Source organism: Amblyomma mixtum, chromosome 10, assembly GCF_055824585.1.
Source record: "Amblyomma mixtum isolate Tamu chromosome 10, ASM5582458v1, whole genome shotgun sequence".
NCBI classification, from domain to species: domain Eukaryota; kingdom Metazoa; phylum Arthropoda; class Arachnida; order Ixodida; family Ixodidae; genus Amblyomma; species Amblyomma mixtum.
Window position 1 is genome coordinate 92770634 of NC_143021.1, and position 6993 is coordinate 92777626.

The window sequence follows — 6993 nt, forward strand, 5'->3', positions numbered from 1 at the left end:
CCGCTCTCAACCTAAATACGCATCTCCGATTTCGTCACCCCGACAATCCAACTTCATTTCATAGAGCGTGTACACAGTCGCGCCGCTCGCATCATTGCCCGAAATTATTGCCGACATTCCCGCATAACTAATAATAAGACGTCGTAATACCTTCCATCTTTAGAGTCTCGCAGAACAATTTCCCTTATCAGCCTCTTCCATAAAATTGTGTAAAGCCATCACTCCTTCACACTACCTCTTAGAAAACCTGTACGCACATCTCATCGATTGCATAATGACCTCCGTTTTAAACGCACTTCGGAAAGGACCACCGCATTCGACTCATCAGCCCTAACCAATGCAATCAATTACTGGAATAGTCTTCCTCACAATATTGTTGGCATCTGAGATTTTTCTATTTTCAAAGAAAAAATATGCAGCGTTTTCTTCTGAAGTGTTTTGTGTAGTGTGTTTGTCAATTTAGTTCTATTTTCTGGTTGGCTGCCTGCTCTCGTGTAACGACGTTAAAAGAACGATCTTCTACTTGCTTCTGTTTCGCAGCCCAGTTATGTATCCTACCTCACATAATAATGCAGTCGAGGCCCGTGAGTATGTGAAAAAATAAATAAATTATACTAAATCGCGAAAGCAAACTTATGTTGTTATCTGTATGTAAAGCTTGAACGTTTACAGGTTAAGTAAAAAGGAGACGCGTATCGCGATGTAAAATGACATGCCACTACGCGTCTGTTTTTTCTTCCTGTTTTTGCTGTCCTCTCTGCATCCTCTTGTTTTACCCACAATACGCCACAACTTGTATCTCAGTGGAAGCGGAGTCAACCCCTTTTGTTGCATTTAGAGAGGGTTCATTCTTAGTGTAAACGGTGTCATAGCATCCGGTTCTTTTTGCACCTCCCATTTAGGATTATCGCACTCCAACTGTAACATATTTATTTATTTATTTATTTATTTATTTATTTATTTATTTATTTATTTATTTATTTATTTATTTATTTATTTATTTATTTATTTATTTATTTATTTATTTATTTATTTATTTATTTATTTATTTATTTATTTATTTATTTATTTACAGAATACTGCAGACCCTAAGATGGGTCACAGCAGGAGGGGCAAAAGCACAAAAAAGAGGCGCGGCAGATTACATAGTACAAAACAGTAATAGAACATAGTAAAGAAAAAGTGAAAAAAAATTCAGCAATTATCAATAAGTAATTGTGTTGATGGCATCGATGCTGTTTACAACCTCAGGCGGGAGTTCATTTCATTGAGTTATTGTGTGAGGAAAAAATGAGTATTTAAAAGCATTCATTCTAGCGCTGTAAGGTGTTAGTCATTCCGAGTGACGATGTGGTGTTAGTCGCGTTGTGATCGGTTTAAGAAATAAATCTGGGCTCATGGAGAGTTTGTTATTTTTGAGTAGGAAAAGAAATTTCAATCGTTGAATTTTTCTTCGTGTTTGCAATGTCTGTATATTGTTTTGTGCCATTAGAGCGGTTGGAGAGTCAGTAGAACGATATTTATTAAAGATGAATCTAACACACTTTCGCTGGATCATTTCCAGTGCCTCAATGTTATGTTTTGTGCAACGGTCCCAGACGGTGCATGCGTACTCAAGTTTCGGTCCGATGATGGATGTGTAGTCTAGAAGCTATGCACTAGAAGGCGACCCTTTTAATCTATGCCTAAGAGAGCAAAGTTTACGAAAGGATGACGTACATATGTTTTTTTTTTATTTCAGCTAAGTTTATTGGCTATAGTAACACTTAAGTATTTGTATTCGTTAACTTCCTGAAGCGGATGATTTGGAAGGGCGTACGGAAATGATTGGCTACTTTGTTTATTGGTCATTTTCAAAAAGACTGTTTTGTCATCATTAAGCTCCATCTCCCATCGACTGCACCATGAGTGAATGTTGTGAAGTTTAGAATTAAGGATGACTTGGTCTTCGTAGGATATGATTTCATGAAACAAAACACAATCATCGGCAAAATGCCTGACTTGCACTGGTTCACTAATAACATCCACAATGTCATTGATGTAGACCAAAAACAGTAATGGTCCAAGCACACTTCCTTGCGGCACGCCAGAAGTGACCGGAAGGTAATTGGAACAATGGGCATCAAAACTGACGAACTTGGCGCGGTTAGATAGGTAAGCAGAAACCCAGGAAATTATGAAAGAAGGAAGACCGATATTTTCAAGCTTATATATTAGTTTGGCAACAGTAGAGGCAACGGTAGAGTATTGTGACATAAAGTCATCGAAACATTGTATGAAATAATTCATTTTTCCAATGCGTTGCAATATCTTTTTCTTAAGTTTTGTGCAGTGCTTGAGTCGAGTAGTTAAAGCTGGCATTTAAAAGCAATGCGGAGCGTGAGAAGCTGGGCTAAATGGTAAGTATTCATGGTTATAAACCTAAAAAAAAAACGAAGAGGCCGAGAAGAAGACGAGAACACAAAACAAGCGTTCGTGTTGGGCTTCCTCCTTCTTACCTGCTTTCTTCGTCTTTTTTGCGCTGGGCACGATTTCGATCATAGCAGGAACGTTAATAGCGAACAGAATGCATGCCTGCCGAGGGGGAAATCAAATCTGCGGAGATATTGACTGCCGCAGTGAAAGCTTGATGGTAAACTTAATGTGAAACATTTAATCGCAAAAAAAGCCACTCTGCCTTCAGTAACACGTTATTCAGCATCTATTCGATAAAAGAAAAATAGTGGAGCGGCATAAACACAATGCATTTTTGCTTACTCGTGCTCATGTATGTTGCACTGCTGCGGTCTTCCTGTCTTTCAAAAACATGTGCAGTGCGTGAAGTCGCTGCTGATTTGTGGGATGACTCGAGGTCCCCTCGATTCTCTGGCATAGCGTTTATGGCTTCCGTTAACTCTTAACTCGTTCCTCTTGCAGGGCTTAAGGAAAAATAAAAGTATTATATTTAAGTGCAACGTCACTGGTGTCGCAAGTAGTTATCTCGAACACCGGAACTGGTCCATGGCGTTTAAGGGCAGCTTGTGCTCCTTTGATCGCCATTATTCTTGATGGAACGTAACACTGTAACGTCTGTAAGTAAAATGACACGGGAAAAAACTGTTTTTGGAAAGATGCAATACCACTGGAACGCATGCGGAGCACGTCTTGGTTAATTGAATATTTTCTGCAGGTAACCAAAATGTCTTCGACTCAGCTATTCGATGTGCAGCTTCCCTTTCCCTTACTACTGCGGATGTTCGCGCAAATCTGCCATTAGCTGGAGCTTGAGCTGCTGTGCTGCCGCGAGCACTGAGTGGCATTAGCGGGTGTCCTTAGCATCATAGCATTTGTTCTTCAAATAAATAAAGCAGCTGTCCTAAATTTAGAATCGCCAACAGGAATGCTTTTTCAAGTACTGTGGTATCTTGCAAGCAATCTTAATACTTATGTTCATATAAAAACATGGTAGAGGTAAAAAAACATGCCTTCGATAGCAGCTTTTAGTTTGACTCAGCGTGCTTGCTCTATCCGTAGCATCTGATGTCGGAGCTTACTTTAGTAGTGATGTCTCTCGAAAATAAAACCTGAAAACTGCACTTGTGGGTGTTGCTTTCGATTATACTTTTAAGCTACACTGTCGCGATATCCGCTCCGCTTAGTCTTCATGGCCTTACTTTAAAGGCAAAACATCATGTCTCAATACGTATTCCACCGAATCCTGTGGTACTAAAGCATTTCCCGTAATACATTTCTCTTTAATATTTTGCGCGCACGTTAGCAGGTTAATGGGGCTCATCTCATCGTCATCACAACTCAATTCAGCTCTGCTGGTGTGTCGTCCTCCAGGTTGACAACAATAGCCGGTCCTTGGTAAACAACATCGTCGATGACGTGGTCCAGTTTCCTCATCACGTCTTCCTCACTAATAACATGTTGCACGTAATTCTTTCATTTCTCAGCAGTCATTTGCATGATGCTTTGCCAAACCAGAGGATCCACGTCTTGGAGATTAAACGTCTTGGTTCGACTGGGAACGAAACCCTTGACTTCGCTCCAAACAAGCTCTATCGGGTTCACTTGCCAGTGGTAGGGTAGCAAGCGCGCAACGAGACGGTCAGCAGCTTCGGCGATGCAGTACACACAGTACCCGTCCACACCTGTGTTCACGTTGTTGACAAGCTTCATGAGCTCGGCCTTCACCATGCCGCTACTCCACGCGACACCTTTTCTGGACGGCCAAGTCTCTATGTCCATTTTTGAGGCCATCCGCCGCACTTTATCCTGCTTCATAGAATGATATGGAGCGTTGTCCATCACTGTAACGCTGCCGGCTTCTTCGGGGACAACATTCGGCCCGCCTTCAACGTCTGCGTTGTCCACTGGTAAAGCGTTCGCTCGCTCACCTGGGTGAGTTTTGCCGTCCTCGTGATGAGCGCATTCGTACTTGAACTTCCCCCGTTATCGACGCGAAGCACTTCAAGAAGCCAACTGCGATCGCCTGCTTGGAAAAACAACGCACTCTCGGTGTAGGGCACAGAAACGACACAACGCACTCGGCCGGCGCCATGTTGGAAAATGGCAACGCATCACTACCTCGCAGCAAGCCTCCGCAGAGCTGTGTTCGTACGGGCTTTGTCTGTAAATTTCACCAGTGATTGATGCAATCTATACCATCTAAATCTACTAGTCCAAACTATGTTTTCTATTGATGTGCTTATTGTTTGATTAATAGTCCTACACTGCTGAAATATTCGAGGGACTATTTTTTGTGTTCCTGCAGCCCTGATCGGACGAGAGAGCTCTGCCTTCCGTAGTGCTGGAAACATCTTGTGAGACGAAGTATAGAGGCCTATGCTCTGCGGCACAAATAATAGTGAATTGTTTGTGCAGGTGATCTCTTAAGGGTATTGTGCTCGTGGCTTTCTTGTTTTTCGATGAAGGCTGGTTCGATCTAAAGGCTTTTCCATAAAAGGCTGCAGCTGTAGTAGTAGAAGACCTTTATTCGACCGTAATTTACAGGCCGAGCATGTCGACCGCCTGGGCGACCAGAAGTCGCTGTTCCTCTTCCCCTTCAGCGCCAAGGCAGTCGAGCCAGGTGGTGATTTATAGAGAAGGTGGGGGGAAGGAACCCGGCTGCTGAGCAGCCGGGCAATAGAGGAGGTAATTGGCCAGGTCAGCATAGAAGCAGGGGCAGTTGGGACAGGAAGTATCCGATGGATAGTGACACAGAATGAGGCGGGACAGGGTAACTGCTGCATTCATCTGGATGTGCCGAAGAATCGCCTTCTTCAGCATATCCAGATGAATGCTGCAGATGAATGCAGCCTTTGACACCGTGAATGATGGATGAGGGGGAGGGTAAAGGCGTTTGTCGAGGCGGAGCTCGAGGTAGACCTTTTTATGGTGCGGCGAAGGGTGAGCATACCACTGTCCTCCAAGGGCTTGGGCCAGGAGGTCAACGGTGCCCGGAAAAGTGTGTCGCAGGCGAGCTGATGGGCCAGCTATTTGCCGTCGATCCCTTAATGCCGAGGTACCCAGCGGAGGAAAAGGATGGAAGGCTGCAGTGCGGAGACCACCCGTTCGACCTCCTGTTGGAGAGAAGTAGTTAGGGTGCGTTTCTGTATGTGGTGTATAGCGGCTTGTGAGTTTCAATAGAGTGTGTACTCTTGGAGAGAGGGAAAGAGGGCAAATGACAGGAGGGAATGCGCAATGGCGAGGACCTCGAAAGACAATGCGTCCGGAGGGCGTAGATACGGCCCACTGGTGTGGGTTTCAGGAGCGGGGAGGTGGGGATGGCACAGAGCGTACACGCAGGAACCTCGAGGAGTCACGGAATCATCCGTGTAGGCAACACCCTGGGTATCGATGACAGGGTAATGGCGCAGCGCGGAAGCATGACGACGGCCGGCGTGCAGGACGGGAGACATGTTGGTCGGGAGGGGGAGGATACGAAGATTGGGATACGGGGTGGAATAGGAGAGGTAAACGGGTAGAGGAATGGGCGAGATACCCGCTTGAGTCAATAACCACTGGCCCTGATGGGTAAGGGAAAGCCGACCTGCATCATATATTTTACGCCGATGACATCACTCTCTGGTGTTCGTCTGGCTCTTCCTGTCACCTACAGGACACTCTGCAACGTGGCCTATATCTCATCGACTCTTTTCTCGCCACCGCTGGCCTCTCTCCTGCTCCTGAGAAATCCGAGCTGCTCCTTCCCAACCACACCTCCTACCAGCGCTCACACAATCACTTCGTCTCTTCCACCTTTCTGGCTCTCCCATTCCTGTCGTCACGCAGTGCAAAAATTCTTGGCTTCCCTTTGCATGCGGCGAAGAATGTGCAAGCCCTCCACCATGCTGTCACCACCTGCCATTGGGTAGCTCACCTCTTGCGGCCCGTGGTCCCTCGACGCTCAGGTCTCCACGAGGCTCATGCGTGTCAAGTTTCCCACGCGCTGGCCCTCAACAAGGCCTTGTACATTGTCCCTTAGGCTACCTTCACTCAGACTCAACGCTCTCGAGCCTGCCCTTGTGGGTCTCTACAAGGCAGCTCTCAATCTCCCTATAACTACCTCTACCGCTAATCTCTTTCCACTGGCCTCTTTCATCATCTCCGTTCTCTTCTCACTCTACGTCGTGACTCACAAAAGATATATTTTATACAATTTCGTATTAGTTTATCCCCAGTCGCACCGCTAGAGCGCTATATTGAAAGCTGGCCCCGTCCATTCACCTCGAAGGAACACACAGGTTCAGCATTTAAATTGTACTTGCAATGTAAACACCACGAAAGACAGCGACGCAGACCGAAGAGACACACACAGCGCTGACTAGCACGTACGTTTATTCTAGAAATTTACATGTATATATATAAATGGCCTGTTTCGCGAGAGGTGGCAAATTGATAAAATGCGCAAAAGGAAGACAAAATGCTAATTACGTGTAGCGCGTTGCCAAGTACGCTAGTGCTTCCCCAGATAACGCACGACAATGGGTTTTAAGATGCATGGAC